Raw genomic sequence first — 13,444 nt, forward strand, 5'->3', positions numbered from 1 at the left:
TTGGCTAGGTGGTGTGCTCTTCTCCAACAGGGCTAGACTGATTGGGCTTAGGGCTTAGTACAGTCAGAGGTTCGACTGGTTGAGGGCAGCAACATGCCCATCATTCTGCTGTGGCTGGATTTTTGCCTTGGTTTTTCTGTAGCCAGGAACCCCTTTTCCCTACAGCCACATGCTCACCCCCTCACCTCCTGTAGACTTCTCCTCAATTCTAAACTGACAATCCCTCTGACCATCCTATTTAAGGCGCTTCCCCCATCTCACCCTCAGCCTGCTTGTTATTTTTATTAGTGAGTGCTGGGCATCTAACATCACAGTGATTTTTTAAAAATTTCTTTTTCAGTTGTTGATGGACCTTTATTTCATTCATTCATTTATATGCAGTGCTGGGAATTTAACCCAGTGCCTCACATAGGCAATACAAGTGCTCTACCACTCAGCCACAACCCCAGCCCCCCACCCCAGTACATTTTTATTTGTTTGTTTTTATTGTCTGCCTTTCTGACAAGGAAGGCAGTGGGGACAGTTCTGTTCACTGCTCTATCTCCACTTCCTAGTGCAGAACAGACACATAAAGGATTGTGGAAGAGATAAATGAATAAATGAAAATAAAGAGCAAGAGGGCAATTCAAGTGATTATCAGAAGGGGAGGTTGCCGTGGAAGGAAATGAAGCCACAGGGAGCTGAGGTTCACTGTTCATTCATTCACAATTCTCTCTTGAGCACCTACTTTGCCTGCTCTTCTAGGTACTGGAGAGGAAGCAAGGAAGAAAACAAGAAAGCGACATTCTCTGGGACTTAGATTCTACTGTGGGAGAGAGAAACAAGATCAATAATTAATTATGTACTGGGTTAGAAAAGGATATATGCTGTGGAAAAGTGGAGCAGACAGAGGGGAGTCAAGACTTCAGGAAAGAGAGTGAGCGGTTAGGATTTTAAACTGAGTAGTTGGGGGCACTTTGGGCAGAACGTGGCCTTTTAGCACAGGCATGAAGGAGATCACAGAGTGAATCCTAAAGCTAGCACAAGGGGCCTCAGTTAAGAGCATGCCTGAAACATACAAGAAAATCGTCCCCTCCGCCTCCCAGGCCAGAGGGACTGCAGCAGAACCCGGCATGGGAGATCAGGAAAGGAGGATGGTGCATTCCCTGTTCAGGGTATTGTCGGCTGTTGCAAGGACCTGGGATTTTATTCTGAGCAATGGGAAACCAGGCAGGGTTCTAGGTAGTAGAGTAACAAGATTGGAATTCTGTTTTAAATAGACCTTGAGATAATTATCCTCGTTTTGTAACTAAGGAAACTAAAATTCAGAGGGTGAGGTTATTTATTTAAAAATTCACAATTCAAGTGGCCATGCTGGGACTGGAAGCCAGACATCCTATACTCATGCTCCCAGCCAACATACCATCTCCCCAAAGGACACATGCAGCCTGGGCTCCTCAAATGCCAGGAAAGCAACATTCCACTCCAACATAGCCAAAGCCAAGGGCTCTGTCTTACAGTCATTCTTTGTTAATGTTTTCTTCTGGCTTAAGGGAGCTGCTGCCCTTACCCACTCCCTCGACCTGCTGTGTAAAGTAAACACCAGAAAATGCTGATTAGAACTAAAGATGGCTCCTTGTCCCATGAACTCAATATTTCCATTAAGGTTTGAATATCCTCCTTGTCCATGAAGGAAGGGTATTACCCAAGTACTATCATCTCAGGCCCCCAGATCTAGAGGAACTTCTGTCTATGAAATACCAGCTCCTTCTGTTCACAGCCCTCATAAAGGGAACTCCCATAACCTGTCCCCTGATTCTCTGTGATCAGGTTTGAACCTTGTGATACAAACTACACACCTTTATGACCCAAGGACCATCGATCCATTGGCTTGGCTGTGACATGTTACAATGGTCCAGTAAGATTCTGCAACTCAGTGGAACTAGAAAATTCTAGGACTGAGAATAAGAGCAAATGAATACATGGAAGAAGCAGAAGGGTGACCAGAGGAAAATGAAGGAAATAGTCCAGCATAGTACATGTCTGAAGTCGGTGCTGGTCCAGGCTGGTATTGATTGCTTCAGGTCCTTTGATGCCCAGAAATAATGCCAGGGCAATCTACACAAAAGCCCTGTTTTTGCCGAGGTGACTGGAAAACTAATCATGCCAAGCTGAAGGAAGTCCCCAGGTCACTCTTTATATTTTCTAAAGGTATATCCTTCTGCTCACAAAAACACCGGCTAACATGGTGGTTCACCATTCTCCATCTGCCTATCATCCCTGGGCCACCTCCTCATGAGCACTGAAGAGCCAGTCGCAGGCTGGAGTCAAGCCCAGCTCTCCTGGCTTACATCCCTAGCATTTCCACTGATTCCTCCCTTTTCTGTTCTGGAATACAATATTCTAACAATTGAAAGCATTTCTTCAACACCCTCTTTTTTCTAATAGGTATCTTTCTCTTGTTTATTATGACTGTAATCCAGTTTGAAACAGAGGATCCCAAAAACAATCCTAGCAAATTAAAGCCACCTTCTAATATTTAATCCAATCTCATAAGTAAGTGCTTTCTGAACAGTCATTCTGTGTTGGATGCTGGAAATCACTATGCAGATGGCAGATAAGTGCTCTGGGGTTTTTTTTTGTTGTTGTTATTAAGCAAAAAATAAAAATTAAAAAATTTGTCATCTTACTTCAGTTTGGGTAGCCCAGTTCTGGGGCATACAGAGAATTCTGTTTTGAGGAACATAGAAGGTAATGGTTTCTCTTTCCTGTAGGCTTAAGAATTCCAAGTTGGTCATTTGCTGACCTAGCAAGCACGTGGAACATCATGCAGGAAAAACTGACTAAAACGAAAGATGTCTCCTTGTCTCATGGACTGAAAACTGCCATTAAGGTTTGAATACCCTCCTTGTTCTTTAAAACCTGGCATCCTGCCAAGTCATTAACTTTCTGATAGCCTGTCCTCTCCCCCAGCTATCTGTTCCAGATCTGCACTTGGTGACTCAAGTTTCAGGGCTGCTTTGATGGGAGTCGGGAATGAGCAAACACGAGGAACGCTAAAGCTGCAAGGACATTGCCTGAACTGTTCTGAACCTCAGCTTAATGCAAGAGGAAAACTGGGTAAAGCAATGCTCTTCTGCCTGTGCAGTCTCCTGTGTTTTTTTCCATTCTTCTTTGAAAACTGAACATGCAGCAAAACTGACCTTTTCAGTGTGTTCAGTTCTACAAATTTTGACATGTGTAAAAAGTTGTGTAACCAAACCAGGATCACCCCAAAATACTCCCTTATTATTCCTTTGTCTTCACTTTCTCCCCTCAACCTCTAATTCCTGAGATCACCAATCATTGATCTCTTTCCCCTTACTATGATTTTGTCCTTTAGAGAATTGCTCCTGGGGCATGCGTGCGGCCCGGGGTTCGATCCTCAGCCCCAAATACAAAGATGTTGTGTCCGCCGAGAACTAAAAAATAAATATTAAAAAAAATTCTCTCTCTCTCTCTCTCTCTCTCTCTCTCTCTCTCTCTCTCTCTCTCTCTCTCTCTCTAAAAAAAAGAGAGAGAATTGCTTCTAAATGGAATCTCACCTTCTGAGACTGGCTCCGTTCATTCAGCTTAATGCGTTGGAGATTCATCCAAGTTGTTACAGGATTCAATAGCTGGTCCCTTTACAGGGTTGAAGATTTTTCCATTATTTAGATGTGCCACAATTTGTTTATCCATTCCCTAGTTCAAGAACATTTAGGTTGTTTCCAACTTTGAGTGACTATGAATAGAACCACTAGATGAACATTTATGCATAGGGTTTATTTCTGTTTTGTTTTGGTTTTGTAAACTTATGTAGTTTTCTATGGTAAATACCTAGGAGTGGTTTGCTAATCATGATGGTAGGTACATGTCTAACTTTTTTATTGAAAAACTGCCAAGATTTTTTTTTTCCCAGAGTGCCTCTGCCATTTTGTACTCCTGCCAGCAAAGTATGAGAATTCTGGTTATTTTGCATCCTCGTTATTATTTGATATTTCATTATTTTCTGCTTTAGCCATTTTAATAGGTGTGTAATATGGTTTTAGTTTGCCTTTCCCTAATGGCTAATGATGCTGCACATTTTTTATATGCTTATTTTTTATCCATACATGCTCTTTGGTGAAGAATCTGTTTAAGTCTTTCATCCATTTGAAAATTGGATTTTTCTCTTGCTGATATTTGAGGATTCTTCTTTTGTCCTAGAAAATTTTTAAAAATTTTATTAACATGTAATAACTGTACATATTTATGCATTATAATGTGATATTTCAATATATGCATATAATATTTGTAGGTCAGATCAGGATAATATATCTATCTCCTTTTCATTACTTGACTGTGGAGGATTTGAGCTCCTCTCTTATAGTTATCTACAAGGCATATAATAGGTTATTGTGAACCACCCCCACACACACACACACTTTTCTGAGGAAAGCTAGAAGTTATTACTTCTTTCTAACTCTGTTTGAGTATGTGTTAACTAACGTCCAACCATCCTGTCTCCACCCTACCTTTCCCAGCCTCTAGGAGTCACGATTATTCATTCCAATGATTTTTTTAACACTTCTATATGAGATAGAACATGTGAAATTTATCTTTCTGCACATGACTTAAAAGTCTGCTAGTTCCATTTTGCTCTAAATAACAGGATATCATTCTTTCTATCAACGTGTATGTGTGTGTGTGTGTGTGTGCACATGTGTGTATGCACACATTTTCTTCATCTATTCATCACTGAGCACTTAAGTTGATTCCATATCCTTTTTTAAAAATTATTTATTTATTTATTCTAATTAGGTATGCATGAAAGCAGAATGCATTTTGATTCATTATACACAAATGCAGCACAAGTTTTCATTTCTCTGATTATTCATGATATAGCATCACACCATATGTGCAGTCATACATGTACCTAGGGTAATGATGTCCATCTCATTTCACCATCTTTCCTGCCCACCTGCCCCCTCCATCCCTTCCCTCTCCTTTGTCCAATCAAAGTTCCTCCATTCTTCCCATGCCCACCCCTGGTTATGGATCAGCCTCCACTTATCAGAGAGAACATTTGGCCTTTGGTTTTTGGGGATTGGCTCACTCTACTTAGCATGATATTCTCTAACTCCATCCATTTACCTGCAGATATATGTGGATTCCTTATACATTTTGGACAAAAGTCCTTTGTTAGAAATGTGACTTGCAAATATTTTCTCCCAGTATGTAGCTTTTTTTTTTCTTTAGTCTATAGCTTTTCTATTCATGCTCTAAATACAATCTTTTGCTTAGCTAAAGTTTTGAATTTTGGTGAAGGCCAGTTTATTGTTTTCTTTGTTCATGGATCATGCTTTTGGTGTAGGGACAAAGATTTCTCCTTAACTTCAAGTCATAAAAGATTTTTATCCTGTTGTCTTTCTTCTAAAAATTTTATAAGTGCACATTTTATATCTGTGATCCAGATGGATTTTGTTTTATTCTTTGGACTGATAATAGGATGAAGTGCATTGATCAATATTCAATATGGAATCAATCTTTCATTCACAAAATAAATTCCACTTAGTTTGATGTATTCTTCTTTTCTTATTGTTGCATTTACTTTTGTTGAAGACTTTTGCATATGTTTCATGAAGAATATTGGTCTGTAGTTTTTCGTACTGTCTTTAGGTTTTACATAAGGTAATGATGACTTCCCAAAATGTGCTAGGCAGCATTTCTTTCTCTTACATTTTTCTGAATAAGCATTTGTAGAATCAGGGTTATTTTGCTTTACATGTTTGGTAGAATTTACCAGTAAAACTATCTGTACCTAGAAAGATTTTTTTTAAAGATTTTTAATTAGAAATTAAGCTTCTTTAATAAGTATAGGACTATTTAGGTAATCTGTTTCATCTTTGGTGAGCATTGATTTTTTTTATTTTTCTGTGAATTATTCCACTTCTTTCTAAGTTGCCAAATTGGCATATGTAGTGCAACTAATAGTTCATGCTTATTATCCTTTTAATGTCTATGTACCCTGGAGTGATATCCCCTTTTTTCCTGATATTGGTAATTGGTGAATTTTTTTGGTCTTTCTTTGTGTGTGTGTGTGTGTGTGTGTGTCTGTCTGTCTGTCTGTCTGTCTGTCTGTCTGTGTGTGGTGTTGGGGATTGAACCCAGGGCCTTATGCATATGAGGCCAGCATTCTACCAACTGAGCTACATTCTCAGCCCAATTTTTTCAGTCTTGATAGACATATTTAAGAACAAGTTTTGGGTTTTATTGACTTCTCTATTGCTTTTCTATTTTCAGTTGCATTAATTGTGTTCTTATATTTTTATTTTCCTCTTTCTGACTCTTTGAGCTTATTTTAATATTCTTTCCACTAGTTTCTTAGATTAGAAATTCAGATGATTGATTGGAAGCCTTCTCTTTTCTAATATAAATATTTAGTTCTATAAAAATCCTCTAAGCACTGCTTTGGCTGAGTCTCCTGAATTTCAATGCATATAATTCATTTTTCAAAATTTACTTGGAATCAATATTTTATTACTTGAAGTGAAATATAGAAGCCTTACCATCCTATAGATCCCTTTATCTCCCTGTTTTATGTTATAGTTGTCTTGTTTATTACATTTATATGCATTAAAATCTTCATCAGATGACAATTTTTGATGTCAGTGGTTGAGTATATTTTAAAATAGTCAATAAAATAATAAGAGTCTGCTTTTTAAGGTATTTAACCATGTCTGTTGTTCTTTCTTCATTACTGTTGTTACACATTTCCTTCTGGACAGATCTGCTGGCAGTGAATGTTCTTAGTTTTTCTTCATATGGGAATATCTTTATTTCCCCTTAATTCCTGGAGAATATTTTCACTTGTAATTGAATTCATATTTAAAGTTCTCCTTCAGCACTTTAAAAATATTGATTCATTTTCTTTTCCATTAGTTTCTTCTAGGAAGTCTATAGTAATTAAAATCATTATTTCTAAGTAATGTATTTTTTTGTTGATTGTTTTCAATGTTTTTTCTTTGTCTTTAGTTTTCAGCAGTTTGAATAGAATGTGTCTGTGAGGGATGGGGGAAGGGGGGTTGGTAATATCCTCTGTGGGATTTACTGAATTTCTCAAATCCATAAGTTTTCTTCTCCTGCTAAATATGTTTTCCCCCAGCTGTTATTTCTTCAAATACTTTTTCTCTACCACACTATTTTTTTTTCTTCTGAGATTTTGATGACATAAACGTTAGACTTTTTCATTATATTCTACAGGTCTCTGAATTTCTTCATTTTTCTTTTTCTTTCTGTTGTTCAAACTTAATAATTTCTACGATCTATCTTCAAGTTCACTTTTTCCTTTATTAACTTCTTTCTGTTTACAAGTCCTTCCAGTGAGTTTTTATTTTTAAGTTGTTGAGTTTTTAAGCTATAGTTTTCTAACATTGCAAATGGATTTTCTTCCTATTTTCTATTTCTTTGCTGAGGCGTCCTGTTATTGCCTTTATATAAGTGTTTACTTCCTTACTTGATGGCGCATTTTCCACAATAGCTCTTGTCTCCAGCCGTCCATGGGTTGTGTGTGAACTATTGCACATAGTAGGCCTGACACTGCAGGCTCCACGTCAGGGGAGTGATCCCATGATGCAGGTGCGCCTCCCCCTCCAGCTCTGCCTAAGATCCCACACAGCACCCGAGATAGGTGTGACTTGCTAAGATGTCAATCAATATTCTGACCGTAAGACATCCCCAAGCAAGACTCCACCCTTGAAACCTTATCCCTGCCTCTGATGATCCCTGCTATAAAATATAGGAAACACGGGCTCACACTCTTTTTCCAGCACTCTTTCCAGTGTGAAAGCTGACCCTTAAGGACACGGAGCCATCCCGCCCTCGATTTGAAAAACTTACAACTGTGTCATGTGATTTTTTTGCCACTTTCTTAGTTAAATGTTGCAGCCAGGTCTTTTAAACTCAATTCATCTTGTCTGCATGGGTCATGAGCAAGAAGTTCTAGTAGCAAACTGTCATCAGGTAATTCCAATGTCTGTGTCATCATGGTTTCTGTGTCTTGTCACTATCTTTTCCCACATTTGACATGCCCTTCCTAGTTCTTTGTATGCCACTTGCTTTCAGATTATATTCTAGATATTTTTATGATTGTTAGGAGATGCAAGTCTTGTTTAAATTCTACAGAGAATATTGATATTTTTGCTTAAGCCAGCAATTGACATTCCAACCAGCCTGTTGGGGTTGTGACTCTAATATCAGTGCAATTTTTAAAGCTTAGCGGCCCTATTCAGACCTGTCTCAAATGCATGCCAGCCATGGGCTGGGGATGTGGCTCAAGCGGTAGCGCGCTCGCCTGGCATGCGTGTGGCCCGGGTTCGATTCTCAGCACCACATACCAACAAAGATGTTGTGTCCGCCGAGAACTAAAAAATAAATATTAAAAATTCTCTCTTTCTCTCTTCTCTGTCACTCTCTCTTTAAAAAAAAAAATGCATGCCAGCCAATATCCAGTCAATGATCTGGTTAATAAGCAGTGGTCAGTACCACTGTTCAGCTCTCAATGTCCACATGGTCTAAAGTCATGCCCATGCATGGACAAATTGAAAATGAACCCAGCAGTTCATAAACCACTTTAAGGAGATGCAATTCTTAGCTCCCTTCTTTCTGTCTCTTTAGTACCTGCTGGTTTCCTAGGAGTCCCCACTTTGTTCTTCTGGTCAGAAAGTGGACGTTTTGGTAGATTTACTCTATTCTGTATTTCCTGCAACTGTTCCTGCATCTCAGACCAAGTGGCAAGAAAACACAGATATGGAAAAAGTCACAGGAGTTTGTTCACCTTCTTGGGGCCATGACCCCTCCAACAGGAGAGCATGCCCCGCTGGTAGGTAGAATCTGGACTACTGAGTGCACATGTTACTGCCACCTCCGCAATTCTTCTTGGTGGCTAAAATAAATGAAACACTAGAGAAAAGGGGGCAAAAATGAAGCCAATAGTTTGCCCAAGGCTCTCTGAGCTTTAGTTCTCTTTCCCATTCTCTGAGCCAGAATTAGAAAACCTCTCCTGGGATCCTTCTATGTAAAACCCCAGCACGGACTTTAGGTTGCAGGAGCCTTGAGTTCATGCCCAGGAACACCAGAGTGGGGAGAAAAATGATAAACTCACCATTCTGGTCTTCTCTATTTACTTTTCCATGTCTTCAGATGTTCTGCACAATCCTGCCCAGTTCTAGAGGTTCGTTCCGTGGGAGAAACAGGGTGTAGGAGTACACTTACTCCATTGTACCTGAAATCAGACCTCTTCAAATTTTTATAAACGCCTTTAAGCGGCAAAAAAAAAAAAGACAGATAAATGAGTTTTTTTTTATTCTAAATTTCCTGCCTAACTGAAAGCTTAGTCTTATTAATGCTAGAAAAAGGAAAAATATAAGTGTGGGTGGATGAGGTGGAACTATCATGTAGTCATGTGAAACATTTCAAAGCCAAAAAAAGGAAAGAAACTCTTTTCAGCTTTACTTTTACAGGCTTCTATTTTACCCAGTACCATCTGTGGGAAAGGAAATAAGAAGTGAAAGGCAAAAATTAAAATAAGTTTTGGAATCAGTAAAAGACTAAAGAAAGTTCTACTGGGCAAGTGCATATGGATTCAGGAAAGAAGGAAACCCATTATACTTACTGAGGTTGTTTTGTACCATCTCCAAGCCAGGGCTTGCCAGGAATTTCCCTTTTTCCATTTACCCTGCTCAGAAGCCCACCACAAAGAGCAAGGCTTGGGTTTGCCCAAGCCTACGCTTGAGACCAAAATAAATCCCTTTTACCTCCTAATATAGGGCTAAGAGATGAGAACTGATCTGAAAGCTTTTTTTATTGCTTGTCTTTGTTATTTTTTATAGTCGTATATCCTTACCTTTCATCCACACAAATACCTACTGTGGATTCTTGAATTTCTGTGTTTGTGAGGTTAAGTCACAATAGAGATCGACCTCTACACAATGTGCCACGGTGTTAGCTGGTTTCAGTCTAAATCTGTGAATTTTGGTGTATGTAGGTGTGTGTGTGTGTGTGTGTGTGTGTGTGTGCGCGCGCGCGCGCGTGTGTGTGTGTGCATGCGTGGCTGGGAAATTTTCAAAATCAAAGTTTAATTAAGAGTAGAAGGTCCTCAACTGGGAGACTTCTGATTATCTAGCTTTTCTCCCCTCCCTTTCCTACAGGTGTCTTTGTAATGGACTCCCATCCTGTTCGTGGTGAGGTCAGAAACACTGTTTATTCCACTTGTTAAGGGCTGAGAATAAGAAGAGAATATCTGGGTACAATTTATAAGACAAAAATACAGACTATTCATTCTAAATGAGAAACTACATTTACTTTGAAATCTGCTCTATTTGCCTGGAGATGACTCTCCAGGGAAACATCCTGGAATCTCTGCTGAAACAAGGGTTGTTATTACTCAAAGCACTGTCCCCTTCCACTCAGGAGCTTGGCAGGATACCGAATTCTGAGTTTTGGGAACTGAATTGCTATCAACCCAACAGCCCTGAACAAAAGCAACAAGAATGCAGGCGCCGTGTGTGTCAGGGAACCTCCCTTTCTTCACTTTTACTGACACTGAGCACAAATTCTTTCCCGTGATGGGAAATCCAGAGCATTACTTAAGTCGTATTTTGACCAGACCTGAGAGTTGATTCATTCATCAACCAACATTTATTGAGTTTCCTGCTATGTACAACAAGGCTTTGTTCTAGATCTATACACTGGGAATAGAAACAACAAAAGAAGTCCCTGCCACAAGGAGACTACATTTTAGTGGAATTGTCAAGGGGTAACCAACAACCAGAGAAGTACAACATGGTGGCAGGACGTAGTAAGTGGTGTAAAGAAGACGGCAAGGGTGAGGAGGGAAAGGGAAAATACTTAGGCACTGAGTTGGCCAAATTATATTGTTATAATGTATGCATGTAATTAAGAATTCCATCACTATGTGCAATTATAATGCACCAATAAAATACAGAAAAATTTTAAAAATAAAGAGATTGATTGGTGGAAGACTGGTGTCATTTGAGTCGAGACTGTAATAGTAAACTTCTCTTTTTAGGTAGAGGCTTCAGTATAAAGAAGCAGTGAGGTAGTCAAAGGGCAAATGATCCAGACTGAAGAATCAGTGAGGCTCTGAGACAGGATAAATAGTTAAGGACCAAAGAGAGTTGATCCAAATAGAGCTGATTGGAAAGGAGGAACAGCTGAACTGCATGAAGTAGCTTTTGGACTTTCACCTCTGTTCCGAATAGGAATCACCTGGATTCATCCAGTCCACAGTGTTCCTGGAGGACCCAAAGGGGAGGGAGCCTAAATGTATTTCAGATACCAGGTCTCTTTAATAAGAGCTCATTCAATACGAGATTTTGGCCTGTCTCCAAAATAATTCATTCAACAATTTTTAATCATTAGGAAGTGCCAGGGACTGTATGATTACTCATGATTATGGCTTGGGAAAAAAAAAACTAGAAAAATTGTCCTTGGACTTACTTTCCTGGGAGGTAACTACTGCACTGGTAAGTGGTATTAAGTCAGCTAGACCTGTTGCAAGTTTGAAATACCCTAGGACAAAAGTGACTGTTCTTCTTTTTGCATTACTGAGTGCTTCTCGTGGAATGCTCCAAGCCTCAATCCTTGGTTTTCTTCCTTATTTTATACTATCTTCTTTGTTATCTTCATCCAATCTGATAAGTACAGTCCCTGTGCTTATTAATATGAATCTTGCATTTGCATACACACATATCCTGACCTCTGAATTCATGTACTTGACTGCCTACTTGTCTTCTCCATTAGGCTGATAAACATTTCAAACCTAATGCATCCAGCATTGAATTCCCAATCTTCCTTGCAATCCTTCTCCACCCACAGTGTTCTTTATCTGAGTAGACAGCTTTACCTTTGTTCAGTACCAGAACCTCAAAACTATGCTTGACTTCTCTCCTTCAACAAATCCTGTTGGCTCAATCTTTAAAATATACTCAGACTCTATTATTATTGATATTCTTGCTGCTACCAGCCCAGTCCAAGCCACCATTCCATTCACCTGGATTATTGCAAAAGTCTCCGGTCTGGTTTTCCTGCTACTACTCTTGCTCCTCTGCAGTCTATTCTCCAAATGGTTTCGACATACCTTCAAACCAAAATTTGGCTCATGCCACTCCTTTGTCCAAATTCCTGCAATGGCACCCCAGTATATTGAACACAAAACCTGAAATCTTACAATAGGCCACACGGATCTTTCCTTCTCTGGGTTCCCGGACCTCACATCAGTTCCTTTCCTCTTTGCACACTTCTCCTTAATTACAATTGCCTCCCTGCCTTGAACTCTTTGGCTCCTCTCCTGCCTCACCATTTCCTCTTCCTGGGTGCTCTTCTTGGATGTACACATGGCTGACATCTTCTTCCCATCTTGGCTTAAGTACCACCTTCTTAGTGATGCCTTACCTGAACATCCTATCTAGAATTGCAAACTTCTCCACAACACTCATTATCTCCCTTACCTGCTCTATTTTCTGGAGTAGCACTTGTAACTTCTAACACATAATGTAATGTACTCAGCTTGTTGTTAACTGTCTGTCACTCCTGACTAGGCATCAGTTCCACAGGGACAAGGAGTTCTGCTTGCTTTGCTCACCTGTGGAATCTTAAGTATCTAGACTATGGTCCAACAACACTAGGTGCCCAGTAAATATTTGCTTTGTCCATCAACTGATTGTAAGATATGCAGCCTTTCTGGTATACTATGGCTATGTCTAAAATAATTCCTTGCATTCTAAGCCTTTAATAAATATCTCTGGCAGCCTCTTTAGCTGTAAGAATGTACTAATTGTGCAGTACTTCATGAAGTTTCTCATCTAGTTTCTAGTTCATGGAAACTTTTGCAGAAAGGTTATCATCAATCAAGTACATTTCATTTTTTTTCTTCTTTTAGGAATATAATAGATATATAGAAAACTGCATCTATTATAAGTGAACAGCTTGTCCTATGTTCACAAAATGAAGTTACCATGTAGCCAATACTCAGAGGAAGAAATACATTACCAGCACCCAACCGCCCACTCCTGCTTCCCTTCATGACTTCTAACTTTATAGATTAGTTCCAGCACATTTTATTTTAAATCCATATTGGGATTCTAATATTTTCATTACTGTTTATATGAAACTGACTTATAGTCCAAATTTCCCTTCTCATTGACCAAGAAATACAAAATTGGAAATATTTTAAAAATTGTAAACAGAAGGAATTTATCAGATGCTCACACTTCAAAATAGGCTCTCTGGCAAAAATCAATTAGACATAGATGATTAGACATATCTGCTTTCACCTCAAGCACATTTAGGAAAGACTGTGACATATGCTATTTGTCAGAAATATATGTCAAGTGCTAAGATAATCCTTTATTGCTGCATTGGCTTGTAATAGTGATGCTTTTAT

Source organism: Ictidomys tridecemlineatus, chromosome 6 (assembly GCF_052094955.1).
Source record: "Ictidomys tridecemlineatus isolate mIctTri1 chromosome 6, mIctTri1.hap1, whole genome shotgun sequence".
In the NCBI taxonomy this organism is placed as follows: Eukaryota; Metazoa; Chordata; class Mammalia; order Rodentia; family Sciuridae; genus Ictidomys; species Ictidomys tridecemlineatus.